General features: G+C 44.7%; 1 protein-coding gene across 1 annotated transcript in view; it reads left to right on the top strand.

Moving 5' to 3' along the window:
- LOC147120121 (dynein regulatory complex subunit 11-like) overlaps nt 1-19544 on the top strand; it is a 368896-nt gene that overhangs the window by 107658 nt on the left and 241694 nt on the right. The gene's annotated exons all lie outside the window — the stretch shown is intronic.

The following is a 19544-nucleotide window of genomic DNA, read 5'->3' as shown; positions in this document are numbered from 1 at the left end:
CTTCTATTTTTATCGAGGCGGTTACGCCTTTAAGAGTTCCCAGTCCTTGTTGAAATACCTCTTTAGCGTTAGCTAAGATTTTTGACAATCGACCAGGTGTGACGTCGTCATCCTTTTTACCAGCCACAGTCAGTGCCTGAATGGAGTGCCAGTCTAAACTTATCTTTCTGATCCATTCACGTCCCAATAATGGTGTTCCACCATCTTGCAGTATGTACAGATACATTTTCTGTATTTCTTTGCCGTTGTATTCGACAGGCACCCTTATTTTCCCTCTGGGGTATACTTTCTGCCCTGTATACGTCTTCAAGACAATGGATGTCTCTTTCAAGGGTATGTGTGAGAATAGCCGCTCGTAGTCTCGTCGATTCATGACGGTCAGGGCTGATCCTGTATCCAATTCCTGCTACCGTGAGGGTGACCCAAATGGTTCGGTGATCCTCTTTCGCGATTACGTTGTGAAGTTTGAGACAGCTCAGTCTCTTGTTCCCGGATTCACTATCGCTCTTCTGGTCTTCGGAACTACTGTCCGTCATCTTTTGTACTTTCTTGTACTGTTCCTTAGTAGCCTTTTTGTTGTCGTTAGTCTTCTTTCCAGACCTGCAAACTCGTGCAATGTGTCCCATCTTTCCGCATTGCCTGCATATTTTGTCCTTGGACCAGCAGTCCTTCTGGTCATGGGTTGTTCTGCCGCAGCGATAACATTTTTCAAATCCCCATGTCATTTCATGGGTGCCGTATTCCTGTGGCTTTTGCTGTATTTCCGCAGGTCCCCCTGCTGCTGCTTCATACGATACTGCCAAGCTGAACGCCTTATCCAGCATCAGGTCTTTCTCTGAGAGTAACCTCTTCTGGGTTCCTTCACTCAGGAGTCCACAGACAAATTTGTCCCGTAGAGTGTCTGTCAGTCCTGCTCCGAACTGGCAGTGCTTTGATAGCTTGCGTAGTTCCGTAAGGTAATCAGCATTGCTCTCATCTTTGTGCTGATTTCTCCTGTGGAATTTAAATCTTTCTGCTATCAGCAGCGGTGTAGGATTTAGGTGTTCCTGTAGGATATCAACACTTTCATTAAAACTCTTCACCATCGGTTTGGCTGGAGTGATCAGGTTCTGCAATAGGCCGTACGTTCTTGCGCCCATTAAGTTTAGTAGTACCGATGCCTTTTTCTCATCGGCTACTTCGTTTGCCTTGCAATATACTTCGACTCTTTCCACATACGTGGTCCAGTCTTCTATTGCATTATCGAAGGCAGTGATGTTGCCAGTCTTCGGCATCTTGGAAATCTAAGATGGCGCCTCCCGCGCTTTGCCTTCTTCCCCGCTGGATTAAGATGGCGCCTCCCGCGCTTTCTGTCTTCTCCGCTGCTGCTAGCGCTGTTGCTGGCGTTTTTATGCCTTGATGGCGACGCCCTATGGTCTTCGCGCACTTCCCCCCCCCCCGCGCTGCTGCTAACGCCGCTCTCTGCGGTCCCCGTGGCAAACTGCAGCTCCTCGCGGCTTTCTGCGCTTCTAATTTCTTTTATTTTCCCGTCGTCAGAGCAACCCCTACGGGACACTTTCCTCCCTCTTCTCGGGTCTGTACGCTGCCCGGCTTCGTAGCACCAGCCGCGCCCTGTGTGCGCCACCCTCTCTCTCCTCTTCCCGACAACGCTGCTCGGCCCCGTTGAAAAGCCACCCGATCGAGCTCTAGCCCGCCGCAGCCCAGGAAGGATCAGTGTACTACCTGCCACCAGCCCAATTAGCTGGATCACCATAGACAGGATAACCAAGCCCCGCTCTCGACAGCCTCTCCTGCAATCTTCAAATCCGATGAATCAGAGGCGGTTGCCCACGGTCGATGCTCGTTTCTTCTGTTTGTTTTTTTTTCTTTCGTTCCTTCTTCCTTCTGGCCCCGACCTCTGACAACTTCGCTTCAGGGATGGATCCCCATGAGGTGGTGCAGACTGTAGGTTAGTTCGGATCTGCTCGTCGCCAGTATTATGTCCGTGTGTAATTGAGACACGGACTGCAGGAGCTGGTTACAACAGGTGTTTACTGAGTGGAGACAAAACTGGAACTACTATTCAAAGTTACTACACAGGCTTATATACAGGGGTGGTCACTATTGGTACTGCAGTATACAGGGGCTGCAGAATATAGTTCCTTCTGCAAAGTGCATACACTACAGTATGCATGATTCTAGTGCTTTTTATTCTGATTGGCTCAGGTAAAAGCATTGGGAAACTTGCAGTGTATTAGCTCATCCTCATGATGCCAACCACAATGTATTTTATTTATAAAAATATAGCAGGCATGAAATAATTACTTGTGGTGGCGTTCCTTGCTGTCCTTTCCATACAGCTGATCATTGGCAAAAAAATATTCATGGAATGATTTATGGAATAGATGATCTTTCATAACTATAAGGATGATACAATGTAAAGTCCTCGACAAGAGGTATGTGTTAAGAATTAAAGTGGGCCCCCTCAGACACAAGAAACACAGCAAACTATTTAAAGGGAAAATGCAAATGCTGAAAATCTGAAACTAAAAGCAGAAAGTGCTTGTAATACATCTGCAATAGGGAGAAAAAAAGTTTAACATTTTGATTAAAGAATCTTCATTTCTGCAGCGCCTTGTATTTTTTTTTACCGATGCTAATGGACATTCTGTATACTTCCAGAATTTTCTGTTTTTATTTTTAATGGAATTAATTAGTCCCTGCCATAACGGGGGTGTCTTATAACCTCTGGTACATATTTGTAATATTGGTGAGCTTGTTACTACTTTGCATTGTAAGGAATAGAAAGTGATGACATATACAAGTATTCCTGTATTGGCAGAAGTAGTAGCAAAGTCCTATGCTCTGTTCAGAAATAGTTCATCTGAAGCATTACATCCGTGCTCAGCCATCCTTTTAGTTCCTCGTTTTAATTGCCTGTATTGTATAGAAAACTCATACTTTGAAGTTTGAGAAAATGCAAAGATTTTACTGCTGCTGAACGTAGATCATAAATGATCCGAGCTGAAGGTCAGAGTACCCTGGTTATGTTGTACTCCTAAGTACTCCCACTGGTAACTTTGACATTAGAAAATCACTCGACTATAGATAACATTTACAGGAGGAGATTGCCTTAACAGAAAAGTGAAAACATATTGGGACAGAAGGGAGTCGCACAAGAAATATGGTTTGCACCTAACAAGATGGGGAGTTCAGATATTGGCTGAAGACATTCTTTCTCATTCGTGTGGCCTGAAACATCAGCAAGGGACTCTGTCTCATCAAAAGCTTTCTGCCATTTACAGCCATCTTGGTCAAATGGCCTTCAAGTTTCTCCCTCCATTTCATTCTTTCTGAAAGCAACCACGGTTCTTTTACTCCCATCACTGACAACAGTCTTGACTTGTCTATCTGCTACGGAAAAACGTATCTCATTGTTATTTATCAGTCGCTGTTTCCTGGTAACTCAGTAGAGTTTAGTCATCTACGATTAAAAAATGAAGGAGAATACAGTCAGAAAGATGACTTCTAGGGAGAAAAAGCCCTCGCTCATGACACTCTTGCAAAATTTGATTTGTTGCTGCAATTAAAAGTAGTAGTTCTCGTGTTTCAAGTCCCCGCTTCAATTTGCACAACTGCAAAAATTATTTCAGGAAACCTATAGCAATCTGTGGCTTTGAGGCAGGAAAGATTTTAATAAGGTTCTTACTGCATTCAAAGAATTAAAGAGGTAACATTACTCAGGCAGGGGAATAATTTATACTGAAAGTGGTGAAATGCTTCTTTTACACACATGTGGAGCAGGGTATTACGGTCAATGCTATATATATTAGGTTTAGGGCCTGAAATTCCCTGGTCCCAATGGCGTCCTATGGCAGAAATTGGACACAGGAGGCCCGAATGAATTTTTAGATTTCTGACATGACCTGTGGATGCAGAATTTTCATAATCCTGCTACCTAGTATTTTTTACAGGGGCCTGGAGCAGGTGGAACTTCTGTTGTCCCAAATATGGCCAATTAAATTAAACAGGGTGAGGCCATAGGGAAGGAATTTGCATGCTGCAACTTCCTTGTCCCCGGCCTCCCTATCAGAGTGATTTATATGCCACAATGAACCTGGCACACAGGTCATTTCAGTGGCGTGAGCGGGGTCCATCTGGGATTTCAGGCCTGGGGCCTGGCCTGGACTCCCATGAAACTTGCAGCATTCTTATTTCTTTTCACCCCCCACCCCTTTATAAAAAATGAAGATTGCGCAGAATTTAACACATGTTCTTGGCTGGTGGTGCTGGTTGCGGCACTAGCAGCTTGTTAGCACCATTTTTCTAGTCCCCTTTCCCCCCATGATGGATGACCAGTGGGTGTTCATAGTGGCTTGGGTGTCCACCACTGAGATTTTAATGATGTGACCCTGCCCTGATCCTGGATACACCAGCAAAGTAAGGAGCAGTGGTAGCCGGCAGCTGCTCTGCCATACTTTTGCCAGTAGAATGGGGCTGAGAATTTGTGACCCCTTTGTTTAGGAAACTGTTAAATCCGTGAATCTTGATGTATGGTGTCCTTCAACAAATAGACAGAGACTGCAGAGGAACAATCAACAGGTGTTTACTGGATGAGGGTCTCTCAAAAACTAACAGTACAGATCCCTACTCAGGGTTTATATACAGGTGTGGTCACTGCCGGTACTACAGTATACAGGAGCTGTAAAAAGTAGTTCTCCCCTTAAAGGTACATACACTACAATTCCTCCCCTTTTAGATTAACAGTACCATAACATTCATTTAACAATCAACACTTTTAACATGCAACATTAACTGAAAATAGTCCATTTATAAATTCAGTCTTTGGGGCGGCTTCCTGATCCTTTCTGGATAGCGCCTTTCCTGAGTGTCTTGCTCTTGGTGCGGAGGCGATTCTGGCCCCCTGTCGTCGGCTGGTTCATCAGCTTCCGATGCTACTGTTTCTGGGGTAGATGCTACCTGTATGTCGGGTTCATCACCAGGTATGCGAGACATGGGGTTGACTCGTTCCTGTGACTCTAGGATCTGGTCGACATGGCATCTCACAATGTTCTCCCCAACATCCACTGTGTACATTAGTGGCCCCTGCCGTGTGCATATCGTTCCTGGTTGCCATTTCTCTGTTCGGTAGTCGCGGGCCAAGACTGGTTGCCCTACATTGAAGCTCCTTGTCGGCTTCTCATTGATGTGCTGGAATTGCTTATTCTCAACATCTCTTCGTACATTTGGTCTGAGCAAATCCAGACGAGATCTCAACCTTCGGTTACAGAACATCATGGCCGGGGTCTGGTTGGTGACTGCATGTGTCGCATTTTTGTAGGCTAACAGGAAATTATCCACCTTACGCTGCAGTGGAATGTCGTCATCGCACATGGCCCTTACTGCCTTTTTAAAGGTTTGTACGAACCTCTCAGCCAATCCATTTGTGGCTGGATGATACGGGGCGGATGTGTAATGCCTTACCCCATTCCTTTTCATAAATTTCCGAAACTCTTCGGACACAAACTGTGGTCCGTTATCAGAGCAAATCTGCTCTGGCAAGCCGTTCCCGGCAAATATGGTCCGTAGGACTGCAATCGTTTTCTCCGTGGTGGTGGAGGACATTTTGATCACCTCAGGCCATTTCGAGTGCGCATCCACGGCTATTAAAAACATTGAGTCCATGAATGGACCAGCAAAATCAATATGCACCCGTTGCCATGGAGAGGAGGGCCACTCCCATGGGTGTAGAGGGGCATGTGGTGGTGCATTTTGGACCTTCTGGCATCCTGAGCAGCTCTTTGTCAGGTCCTCGATTTGCTGATCGATCCCCGGCCACCACACATCAGCCCTAGCAAGGCTTTTCATTTTCACCCCTCCCAGATGGCCTTCGTGAAGCTCATTGAGCACTCTCTCCCTTAACTTGGGTGGAATTACCACTCGGGATCCACACATCAAGGTCCCCTGGCATACTGACAGCTGTTCTCTTCTGGATGAGAATGCTGGCAACAGTGAGTCGCCATGTGTTGGCCATCCCTTCACCGTCAAGTCATATACCCGAGACAGTGTCGGGTCATTTCGGGTCTCCTCTATATCCGCGTTAGTTACTGGCAAGCATTCAATTATAGTCGAATAAAATATTTCGACAGGGTCCACTGCTGGTGCTTCCTCCGCAGTAGGCAGTGGCAGGCGTGATAGCCCATCAGCGTTTCCATGCTGTTTCGTGCCCTTATACTCGATTTCATATTGGTTCGCCCCTAGAAAAAGGGACCATCTTTGTAGCCGTTGCGCAGTCATCACCGGAACGCCCTTCTTTGGATTAAAGATGGAGACAAGTGGTTGGTGGTCAGTCAGCAAGGTGAACTTCTGCCCGTGCAGAAAGTGGTTGAACTTTTTCACTCCCCACACTAGGCTGAGGGCCTCCCTGTCAATCTGGGTGTAGTTACGCTCGGCTGAGGTTAGTGACCGAGACGCAAAGGCGACTGGCCTCTCCGAGCCGTCCGGGAATTTGTGCGACAGCACCGCTCCAATGCCATAGGGTGATGCATCACACGCCAACCGAATTGGTAGTGCTGGGTTGAAATGAGCCAACACCTCTTTTGATGTGATCAATTCTTTGCACTTCTGGAAAGCTCGTTTACATTCGTCATTCCACTTCCATGGTACCCCCGTTTGCAGTAGGGTGTTCAGTGGATGTAGTACTGTAGACAAATTCAGCAAGAACTTATGGTAGTAGTTCACCAGCCCGAGGAACGACCTCAGTTGTGACACATTTTCCGGTGCTGGAGCCTTGACTACTGCCTCAATCTTTTCAGGGGACTTATGTAACCCCTCTTTATCAATAACGTGGCCACAATACGAGATCTGCTTCTGGAAAAACTCGCATTTGTGGCGATTAGCTCGGAGCCCATATTCCTTCAATCTAGTGAGCACCTGCTCCAGGTTGGCGAGGTGATCACTGTCATTTTCGCCCGTGACCAGGATGTCGTCCAAATAACACTGGGTCCCTGGAATCCCTTGCAGGACTTGATCCATTGCCCTTTGCCAAATAGCCGGAGCTGATGCTACCCCGAACACCAGCCGGTTGTATTGGTAGAGACCTTTGAGTGTTGATCGTGAGGTACTGTTTTGAGGCTTCTTCTACCTCCATTTGCAGGTACGCCTGGGCCAGATCAATCTTAGTGAAGCGTTTTCCTCCAGATAGCGAGGCGAAAATATCTTCAATCCGCGGAAGCGGATATTGTACCGTGTGAAGGACTGGGTTCACTGTCACCTTAAAGTCCCCACAGATGCGAACCTTCTTTGGTTCCCCAGGCGTATTACTCAATGACCTCTTCATTACAGGAACGATGGGTGTAGCCCACTCGCTCCAGTCCACTTTGGACAGTACTCCAGAACGTTCCAAACCTTCCAGCTCTGCTTCGACGACTGGGCGGATCGCATAAGGCACCGGTCTGGCCTTAAAAAACTTTGGGCTTGCATTTTCCTCTATTTTGATCATCGCTGTTATGCCTTTTAGTGTTCCGAGTCCCTCCTGGAACACTTCTTGTGCGTCAGTTAGCAATTTTGACAGTCGTCCAGGTGTGATGTCGTCATCCTTTTTGGCATCTACAGTCAGTGCTTGTATGGAATGCCAATCTAGCTGTATCTTCCGGATCCATTCACGTCCTAGTAGTGGTGGTCCTCCATCTGGCAATACATATAGGTCCATTTTTGGTGTTTCCTTGCCGTTGTATATCACGTTCACCCTTATTTTTCCTTTGGGGTAGACTTTTTGCCCCGTGTACGTCTTCAAGACAATCTCTGTATCTCTCAAGGGTATATGTGAGAATAGCCGCTTGTAGTCCCTTTGGTTTATGACTGTTAGGGCTGATCCTGTGTCCAATTCCATTTTCACTTGGACTCCGTCTATCTTGAGCATGACCCAGATAGTTTGGTGATCCTCCATTTTGATTACATTATGTAGCTTCAGACAACCCAGCTCCTTGCTTCCGGAGTCTGTATCACTTTTCTGTTCGTCTGAAGTACTCTCCGTCACCTTATGTACCTTTTTGTACTTCTCCTGTGGAGATTTCTTGCTGCTGGTTTTCTATCCCAACCTGCAGACTCTTGCTATGTGTCCTACTTTTCCACACTGTCTGCACACTTGGTCCTTGAACCAACAATCCTTATGGTCGTGTGTTGTTCTGCCGCAGCGATAACACTTCACTGCTCCATATGACATTTCATTTGTGCCATATTCTTGCGGTCTCCGTTGTATCTCTGCAGCGCCCCGTGCGGCTGCTTCGTGTGATACTGCCATACTGAAAGCCTTGTCCAGCATAAGATCCTTTTCTGATAGAAGCCGTTTCTGGGTTCCTTCACTTTGAAGCCCACACACAAACTTGTCCCTTAAAGTATCTGCTAGTCCCGTTCCAAACTGGCAGTGTTTCAATAGCTTGCGCAGTTCCGTTAAATTCTCAGCATTACTTTCATCTTTATGCTGGTTCCTTGTGTGAAACTTAAAACTTTCTGCTATCAGCAGCGGTGTGGGGTTTAAGTGGTCCTGTAGGATTGCCACTATGCTTTCAAAATCCTTTTCCACTGGCTTCTCTGGGGTTACTAGGTTTCGCAGTAAGCCATACGTTTTTGCACCCATGGAATTCAACAATACCAGTGCTTTCCTGGCATCTGGCACTTCATTCGCCTTGCAGTACACTTCTATGCGCTCTACATATGTTGCCCAATCTTCGACTTCATTGTCGAACGCTGTGACACTGCCACTCTTCGGCATCCCTGGGTGTGGTTAGACTGGCTAAAAATGGTGTCTCCCGCGCTCTCTCTTCTCCACTGCGGCTCAAATGGCGTCTTCCGCGCATTCCTTTCTTCCCCGTGGACGCTGCTCAGCCCTTGAACACCGGCCGCGCTCTGCGTGTTTTCCTGCGCCCCTCTCTCGTTGATGCCGCTCGGTCTTCAACCCCGGCTGCGCCCTGTGCGCTTTACCCTCTCTCTTACCCCGTCGACGCTGCTCGGCCTTCCCCTGTGCCGTCGGTCGGCTCCAGCCGCCGCCGTCTGGGAAGGGTCTGCGCCGTACCTGCTGCCAGCCCGTCTCGCTGGAGTCTCCGCCGGATGGTCGACGCCCGTGCCCGTGGAATCGGCCTTCTTCTGCAGAGTTGCAGGTAGGTTCGAATCGACTTGTTGCCAATGTTAAATCCGTGAATCTTGATGTATGGTGTCCTTCAACAAATAGACAGAGACTGCAGAGGAACAATCAACAGGTGTTCACTGGATGAGGGTCTCTCAAAAACAAAGAGTACAGATCCCTACTCAGGGTTTATATACAGGTGTGGTCACTGCCGGTACTATAGTATACAGGAGCTGTAAAAAGTAGTTCTCCCCTTAAAGGTACATACACTACAGAAACCTTCAGCAATGATTGATAATCTGAAAGTGGCTGTATTCATGGATACCACTGGTGTAGGGAAACCTTTTGGTTATGGATAATGTGTACAGGAAGATAAGTTGAAAATTTTTGTGACAGAAAAAAACTGTACAAAAGGATAGTTTGTACATAACCAGATGGAAAGATGAAGCTGCAACAAATCACACTCTGGAAATTAGCCAACTGGGAGGGTCTTGTGAATTGTTCTTAAGCCAACTGCTGCTTTTACTCTTCTGCTTCTTCCCTGTGCCAGTGAAGTGACTGGTCTCATCCTAACTAGCACAGAAGCTTTCATATGTTAGTTTTCTGACTATTATATTTGGCAGTACAGTTTGAGTCAATTAGTTTGTTGTTCTGCTATCTCTCATACAATAACCTGTCTATTGCACCCGGCATCTTGAAGCATCTCAAGCCAACTTTATCATTGCTCACAAGTCTACTATTAGAAATTCAAATGTAACTTTATTGAAAAGAAGTGTCAACAGGGCTAGGCAGACTGGATGCAGGGAGGATGTTCCCCCTGGATGGGGGGTCTAGAATGAGGGGTCACAGATACGGGGTTGGACATTTAGGACTGAGATGAGGAGAAATTTCTTCACTCAGACGGTGGTGAACCTGTGGAATTCTCTACCACTGAAGGCTGTGGAGATCAAGTCACTGAATATATTTAAGAAGGAGATAGATAGATTTCTAGACACAAAAGGCATCAAGGGGTATGGGGAGAGAGCGGGAATATGGTATTGAGATAGAGGATCAGCCATGATCAAATTGAATAGCGGAGCAGGCTCGAAGGGCCGAATGGCCTACTCCTGCTCCTATTTTTCTATGTTTCTAACTGCTATCTTCCTGCCCCTTTAGCAGTCATTCTTTCTGGTGTATCCGAATAATGAAGTTCGACGCAGTGAAACAAAATAACCAAGTTTAATAAACAAACAACTTAACTGGTAAAACTACAGGAGCAGATGTAAACAGGTCTGTGCAGCCTTACAGCCTCTCTAAGACTGCTACTAAATACTGGAAGCTGACGTCATGATGTCATCACGCTCTCCGCGCCAACTGGGGGTCACGTGATCAGCGTCATGACGTCATCACGCGAAAATGCAAGAAACTACATACAGTTTAAAGGTGCAGTCCACAGCTGCACTACATGGTAGTTAAAGGAATGATTACTGATTGCCCAGTGTCTCTTGGTGGCTCCGCCACACTGGCCTCTTTCAAAATCTTTCAATCCAACTAGCCAGCTCTTCTCTGTCCTGATAGTTAAGTTACTAGCTTCCCTTGAGTAAAACATGGCTTTTTTGGATCACGTTTCTTTTTAATCTTGATCATGTCAAAGAACCTTCCTGCATTCTATTCTATTCCACCACGATGACTGATATCAGGTTGTTTACCCATGGTTCGATCCTTCACTCTCTGACTACAATAAGGAACTTGTTCATGGCCTATTCTGTGTCTTCAGACTAATCTACTCTTACTTAAGTTTTCCTACTCTTTAAACTTCGCTCAATGTCCTGTCCCCAAGAAAGGTGATCCCTTGTACCCTTCCAACAATTGCCATATTGACCTTACATATTGTTTCTAAAGTTGTAGAAGTTGTTTTTCACTCTCAGATTTATCACCTTGAAAATGTTGGACTTAAATTTAATTTAATCATATAGCACAGGAGGAGGTCATTCGGTCCATCGTGCTTGTGGCAGCTCTTTGAAAGAGCTATCCAATTCGTCCCACTCTCCTACTCTTTCCTCATAGCTCTGCAATTTTTTTCTTTTTAAGTACATACATATATATAATTCCTTTTTGAATGTTACTGTTGAATCTGCTTCCGCCACCCTTTGAGGCAGTGTAGTCCAGATCATAACAACTCGCTGCGTTAAAATAATTTTCATCATCTCCCTCCTGGTTCTTTTGCCAATTATCTTAAATCTGTGTCCTTTGGTTATCAACCCTCCTGCTAGTTTAAATGGTTTTTCTCTATCCACTCTTACCAAAAATCTAATTTTGAACACCTCTATTAAATCTCCCTTAACCTTCTCTGCTCTAAGGAGAACAATCCTAGCTTCTCCAGTCTCTCCACATAACTGAAGTCCCTCCTCTCTGGTACCATTCTAGTAAATCTCTTCTGCACCCTCTCCAAGACCTTGACATCCTTCCTAAAGTGTGTGGCCCAGAATTGAAAACAATACTCCAGCTGAGGCCTAACCAGTGACTTATAAAGGCTTAACATAACTTCCTTGCTTTTGTGTTCTATGCCTCTACTTATAAAGCCAAGGATCCCGTGTTGTGTCTCCTTGTGTTCTTATACTATATATATTACAGACACTTTAGTTCATTTTAGTTAGTGCTTTTACTCAGCTGTATTTTTTTGCTTTGTTACAGTGCTGCCGCATGGTGCGGAGTGATACAAGATGTCCGACGCTGCACTGTGCACTGCCCGTGCACAGTGTGCCACGTAGCAATATAACTACACCATACCAAAGTAGTTCCATACCAAAGTAGTTCCATTTAACGATGTGATACTATAACAATGTAACATCCCTCTTTCTCAAAAAGCTAAAACATGAAATTTAACAATTTAAATGAACAAATATTATGTCTAAACGATTATTATCAACTACAAAGAATCGTGAGTTTTTTTTAATTCATGATATCGCTCAGGTGGTTGGATGTTGTCCCTCCATCTTGTGGATTTGGTGGTGACCAGTCTTCTCTGCAGTGTTTTGGTGTGTTCCGCTCTCGTTGGTGTTGTTGCTGTCGCCTTTGGAGTTGGAGTGTGCATGCTCGTGGTTGTTTGATTTGTAGCGCTTGTTTCTGGTGTTGTACTGCTTGTGGTAGCTGGTATTGTCAATGTTGCTGATGTTGTCTGCTGCTTATCCAGTTCAGGTGAAGGTCTGATGTGGAGTCTGATCCGTCTGTATTGGTTACCAGGTTCAGCCTCTACGAAGTAGGATCTTGGAGTATCAGCTTTTCCAATGACCTTGGCTGGATTCCAGGTTTTCAACACCGGGCCTTGCACATGCACTGATTGGCCATTCAGCAATTCTGGTAGCCTCTTTGCATGTTTATCGTAATGTTTGCTTCCTACGATTTGTGCTTCTGCCAGCTTTTGTCTGAAGTCCTCCTGGTCCTGGGGAGGATGTATTTTTGCTGGTAGTGTAGTCTTAAACTTCCTCCCATTCAGCAATTCCGCAGGTGATTTCATGTCTGCTTTCAGTGGTGTTGATCTGAGTGATAGGAGGGCAAGGTCTTGGTCTTCCCCTATCTCACTACTTTTGATGAGAGTTCTCTTGACAGTCTGGATCTGTCTTTCGATGAACCCGTGTCCCCTTGGGAAATGTGAGGATGAGGTTACTATTTTGAACCCGTACTTTTCTGCCTGAGCTCTGAATTCACTCGATGTGAACTGGGTTCCATTGTCACAGATTACCTTTTCCGGGATTCCTTGTTCAGCAAACAAGCTTTTTGCAATCCTGGTGGTAGTTGTGGCTCTCAAATCTTTCATCCTTCTCACAAAAGGAAACTTGGAATAGTAATCTGCCACTATGAGATACCATTCTTGATTGCACATGAAGAGATCTGCCCCAACAGTGTGCCATGGTCTTGACGGTATTTCAATAGGTATCATCTCCTCTTTCTGTTGTGCATTTCTGTATTTCTGGCATATACCACATGCAGAGACCATCTGTTCGATATTTTTGTACATGCCTATCCAGTATACAGCTGATCTGGCTCTCAGCTTGCATTTTTCCATTCCCATCTGGCCTTCATGTATGAGATGGAGAAGTTGTGTCTGCATCGTCTTTGGCACGATGATCCTCGATCCAGCAAGGAGAATACCGTCTTCTACTGCAATATCGTCTTTAATCGTCCAGTATTGACAAATTGTCGCCTGTACTTGCTGGATTCTCTCCGGCCACCCCTGTATTACTTGTTGTGTGAGTAGTTGCAACTCCGCATCTTTGCTAGTCTCATCTCTGATTTGACTGAGCTTTGTAGGGGTAACATTCACTAGGTGGTGGATTTTTACTGTTAGGCCCTCCACCTCGTGTTTCTCATATGGTGACAATCGAGACAACGCATCTGCTAGCACCATTTCCTTTCCTGGCTTATATTTAAGCGTGAAGTCATAGCTTTGGATCCTTAGAAGTAGTCTTTGCAGTCTTGCAGGCGCTTTGCACAGATTCTTCTTCTAGATCGGTTCTAGTGGACGATGGTCACTCTCTATTGTAAATCGCCTGCCATATAGGTATGTATGGAATTTCTCGCATCCGTACACTACTGCTAATAGTTCTCTTTCGATGTTGGCGTATCTCGTCTCGGCTGACGTCAAGGCCTTTGATGCGAAAGCTATCGGCTTTCCTTCCTGCACCAGAGCTGCCCCTAGTCCTCTGGTAGAAGCGTCTACTTGCAGAGTGACTGGTTTTCTTCTGTCATAATACGACAGACTTGTTTCTTTGCACAACAGTTCTTTAAGTTGTTTGAAATTCCTTTCGTGTGATTCAGACCACTGGTATTCGGCGTCTTCTTTCAATAGCTCTCTGAGATTTGTTGTATGTTCCGACATGTGTGGGATGAAAGAACTCATGTAATGGACCAAGCCGAGGTAACTCCTCAGCTCTTTCTTGTCTTTGGGTGGTTTCATTTCAGCAATCGTTGCAATCTTCTCTGGATTTGGCTTGACTCCCTCTGGTGTATAAATCATACCGAAGAATTGGCATTCCTTGACTTTAACTATGCACTTATCTGCATTTAACTTGATGCCAGCCTTCCTGGTACTCTCCATGGCCTCATGTAGGTGCATGTCATGGTCTCTTTCATCTGCTCCATAGATCTGAATATCATCAGCTATTCCTATAGCTCCTTCACAGCCTCTGTATGTCTCGTCTATTTTATGTTGAAAGATATCTTGACTGACCTTTAGCCCGAATGGTAGCCGCAGGAATTTGTAACGCCCAAATGGTGTGTTGAGTGTTGTCAGTGTTGTTGATTCCTCATCCAACTTCAAGTTCCAATATCCATTTCTGGCATCTAGTTTTGAGAAAACCTTGGCTCCTGCCAGTGATGGCGTTATCTCCTCTCGCGTTGGGGTGGGATAGTGGTCCCTCTTTATCGCCTGGTTTAGATCTTTGGGGTCCAAACATATTCTGAGACGCCCGTTTGGCTTTTCTCGTACCACAATTGAGTTTACCCAGTCTGTGGGTTCAGTGACCTTTACGATCATTCCCTTTTCTTCCATCTCCTTTAGCTCTCTTTCAAGCTTTGTCTTCAGCTCGATGGGTACTTTTCGTGGAGCATGGATAACGGACTTTACCTCTGGATCGATGGTAATGTGGTATTGGAAATCTCTGAAACATCCCACTGTATCATCGAAACATTCCGGATACATGTCTATCAAGTCTTTTTTAAGAACATAAGAACATAAGAAATAGGAGCAGGAGTAGGCCAATCGGCCCCTCGAGCCTGCTCTGCCATTCAATAAGATCATGGCTGATCTGATCCTAACCGCCAATCCACTATCACAGAACCATCTCCTGAATCTAGCAGAATTAGACACCCGAAATAGGAGCAGGATCAGGCTACACGGCCCCTGGGCCCGCTCCGCTGCCGACAGGGCCATGACCGATCCGAACCTAGACTCATGTCCAAATTCCTGCCCGCTCCCCGTAACCCTTTACTTCTAGGAAACTCTCTATTTCTGTTTTAAATTTATGTAATGATGTAGCTTCTACAGCTTTTTGGGGCAGCATATTCCATGGACCTACCACCCTCTGAGTGAAGTAGTTCCTCCTCATCTCAGTTTTGAAAGAGCAGCCCCTTATTCTAAGACTATGCCCCCTAGTCCTAGTTTCACCCATCATCGGGAACATCCTCCCCGCATCCACCCGACCCAACCCCTTCACAATCTTATATGTTTCAATAAGATCGCCTCTCATTCTTCTGAACTCCAATGAGTAGAGTCCCAATCTACTCAACCTCTCCTCATATGTCCATTCCCTCATCCCCGGGATTAACCGAGTGAACCTTCTTTGTACTGACTCGAGAGCAAGTATGTCCTTTCTTAAGTATGGACACCAAAACTGTACGCAGTATTCCAGGTGCGGTCTCACCAATACCTTGTACAACTGAAGCAATACCTCCCTATTTTTATATTCTATCCCCTTAGCAATGAAAGCCAACATTCCATTGGCCTTCTTAATCACTTGCTGCACCTGCATACTAACCTTTTGAGTTTCGTGCACCAGGACCCCCAGATCCCTTTGTACTTCAGTACTTTCCAGTTTCTTGCCATTAAGATCATAACTTGCTCTACGATTTTTCCTGCCAAAGTGCATAACCTCACACTTTCCAGTATTGTATTCCATCTGCCAAATCTCTGCCCAGTTACTTAGCCTGTCTATGTCCCCTTGCAGGTTTTTTATGTCCTCCTCACTCACTACTTTCCCTCCCATCTTAGTATCATCTGCAAACTTTGATATGTTACACTCGGTCCCCTCCTCCAAATCGTTAATATAGATTGTAAAGAGTTGGCGACCCAGCACTGACCCCTGCGGAACACCACTAGTTACTGATTGCCAGTCTGAGAATGAACCATTTATCCCAACTCTCTGCCTTCTGTTAGATAGCCAATCCTCTATCCATGCCAGAATATTACCCCCAATCCTGTGATTTTTTATCTTAAGCAATAATCTTTTGTGTGGCACCTTGTCAAATGCCTTTTGGAAGTCTAAATACACTACGTCCTTTATCCACCCTATATGTTACTTCCTCAAAGAACTCCAGCAAATTTGTCAAACATGACTTCCCCTTCATAAAACCATGCTGACTTTGTCCTGACAAGGGGTCAGAGTCCCACTGTATCATCGAAACATTCCGGATACATGTCTATCAAGTCTTTTTAACTCTTGATTTGTGGGCGGTTCTCCAGTGGGTTGTTGCTGTCTATCTTCAGTGGCGTTTCCGTCAGCTCGTGATGCACTGAGATCAATCTCAACTTCTCGCAGCTGTTTAATCCCAGGATCGCTGGCCCCTCAGTGTCGGTGACATAGAACATGCAGTTGATGTTCTTTCTTTTATGTGTCCCTTTGATAAAGGTTATTCCGAGTTGTTTAAGCTCACTCCCCCCGTATGCTGTCAGCGTGACATTACTTGCCTTTAAACAACCATTTTTCGGGTAGCCAGCTTCTCTCAGGTTTTCAGGAAAGATCTGCTGGTACAGTCTCAATGGGAGAATGTTGCTCTGAGCCCCTGTGTCCAGCTTCAACTTTAAGTTGATGGTTGTGGGCCGACCTTTGACCTTTTTTTTGATTTGGATGATGGTGTGCAATTCTCTCCTCGGAGTATTTTCCGCTCTGGACATCTCGTGAAGCTGTATCTTTATGGTTTCGATGTTTAGAGCATTGTCGTGATCATCATCATCATCCTGCTCATCCATGGCATGGATATTGTGTTTCTTTCTCTGGTTCTGCTGTCCGCCTTTGTTTTTGACGTATGTTCCTTCTTTCTTCGTTCTACACCTCTTTTCCCAGTGGTTTAGTTTGCCACATGCATTGCAGCTTGTTCCATATGCTGGACATTTCCTCTTGTCTGTGTAATCGTGCGGTCTTCCACAGTTTCTGCACGTTTCCCCCGTTGTCGTGTGCATGTCTTTGTGTGTTGTACTTTTCTCTCACTGCATCCACTCTGTTGTCCGTCTCAGAAGCCGTCCGCATATCAGCCGTTTGAGAAATCAACATTTTCATTTGCTGCTTCATGGCTTCATGAGCTCTCGCAGTGTCTATAGCCTCTGTTATTCCGAGCTTTTCTTTTCCTATCAGGGCTTTTTGTACCTCTACATGCGCTGACCCCCATATTAGCTGGTCCACAAGCCTTTCCTCCATTTCCTTAAATTTACACTTGCTGGCTTCATTTCTCAGCCATGTCGGGGAATTGTCAGCTGTTTCACCGGGTTCCTGTCTTAGACTCTGGAATTTGTATCTGTGTATACGGTGATTGGATTTAGGCTCTAGATGGTTGCTGAATTTATCAAAAATTGTCGCAGGGTTTTCCTTTTCCTCTTCAGTCAAACTCCAGCTATTATACAAATCTAGACCTTTTTCTCCTGTCCACAACAGAATGTAACTAACCTTTTCCTCGTTGGTAGTACCCTTCAGGAAGCTTTTGAATGTAAGCTCACTTTTCTGTTTGAACTTGCGGAATGCTTCTACTATATCGTCGGCTTTCCAGTTCATGAGGGGTTGCATTTGCACAGTCAGTGCCGTCATTTTAGTTTCCCGTACGATTTACTCTCAATCACCACATAAAATCACTTTTCGTCTTATTCGTAGTCCGTATAGCACAGTTTTGTACTCACTTGTACCGCTGCTACCATGTTGTGTCTCCTTGTGTTCTTATTTAACGATGTGATACTATAACAACGTAACATCCCGTATGCTTTTTTAACAGCCATATCAACTTGTCCTGCCACCTTCAAAGATTTGTGTATGTGAACCCCTGGTCTCTTTTGTTTGTGCACCCCCTTTAAAATTGTACCATTTGGTTTATATTGACTTCATTTTTCTTTCGAAAATGCATCACTACACACTTCTCTGCATTAAATTTCATCTACCATGTGTTTGCCCATTTCACTCGTCTATCTATGATTGATGGTATGGTTTTCAGTAAGACTGTTCCACTGGTGATCTTTCGCCCTATATTACACACCTCCAAGCTTTTCTTTTGGGCAGTGATGATTTAGTTGTCACTGTCTTGGCCAGCTCCAAATTGTTTGAACTATCTGTCTAATATTTGAATGCTGCTCACATATATGGAGACCCTTCTAGCACCTCTCTATCGCTCTCTCTCTTTCTTGTGCCTAGACAGAATGTAAAGAAAGGATTGTTGTCTGATATTAGATCCTTCATTCACGCCTAGCCTCCAATTTCCCTCCATCACAAACTTTCTTGTCTCTTTATTTTAGTAATGACTGTTTATCTGGATTGGAATCCTCATGATTTTCTGAAACTCTAAATATACCTTCCCTTTTGTTTGCTTCCATACACCTTATTATGTTGAAATCGAAACTCATTGCAGTGTCTCCTGCTTTAACTTCATCTTTCCTAGGAACTCCTTACCTCCATTAGTCTTTCTCTTGTCCTCCAACTTAACACCCAACCTAACCACTATTTCCTGGTTTGCTTTGTCTGTTTTTCTTTTTCAATCTTGATGTCCTAAACTATGGTATTTAGCCTTTCACTCAGGTCTGTTGATCAATAAAAGTGGTACATTCAGTTAACTTAAATAAGTCATATTTTAATATTAAAAATATGTTACAAAACCAGCTCTAATAGTTACAATCAAACCACATCCAATCCATTACTGGCAGCCATTCAGAAACTGTCATTCTAGCTCTGGTAGCCATTCTGTTCTTCAAGAAAGAATAGGGTGAACATGTAATAAGCTCTCTAAGAAATGGAGATTAAAGAGAAGGTCTTAGCCAAATGAAAGCCTACGAGAGCACTTCATTCGGTTCCAGCAAGTTTGAGTTTTCTGGCAAGTTTTTGGAAGGCTGGTAAGCTCACTTAGTGTGGAGAACTAATTGGCAAACTAGCAAGCATGGACTATCACAGAGTGCTTGTGTGATGGATTATACTCAGCTAGAAATAAAAGTTGAGTAAGTTTAGTCAATGGAGCATATCAGCCATAAGGGTTTCTGTTCTGTCAACAAATAAATAATACTCCCTAGTGATTGCAGGATACCTAGGATCCATAACCAGGGCACAGATCTATTCTTTGTTAATCTCAATGTCAGTACTCCTCTGAATAGCCAAAATATGCAGCACATTGTGCGTCTCGTAGCGCAATACAAATAATCTGATGTCTCTGACGACCTCATACTGCAAAACATCAGCAGAGTGACCAAAGGCACTGATCAAACAACTCAAAAGTTTGCTTTATCACAGAACATTCAGATTTGCCTGGTTGTAGGCATGATATGAAATAACTTGATTGTTCCATTACATATATAGTTTTACATGGCCACCAAAGACGTGCACTGTGGGCATATCTTTTGAGAAGTACCTAACTGTAGCAACTGGCAAAAGAAATTCATGACATTGTCATTGAATGGACCTTCAGTTAATGTAATTTCTGTTGCCAGAGACCTCAGTTT

This window comes from Somniosus microcephalus, chromosome 4 (assembly GCF_052327205.1).
Source record: "Somniosus microcephalus isolate GS21.2 chromosome 4, FLI_Smic_1.0, whole genome shotgun sequence".
NCBI lineage: Eukaryota > Metazoa > Chordata > Chondrichthyes > Squaliformes > Somniosidae > Somniosus > Somniosus microcephalus.
This window is presented reverse-complemented; position numbering and strand designations above follow the sequence as displayed.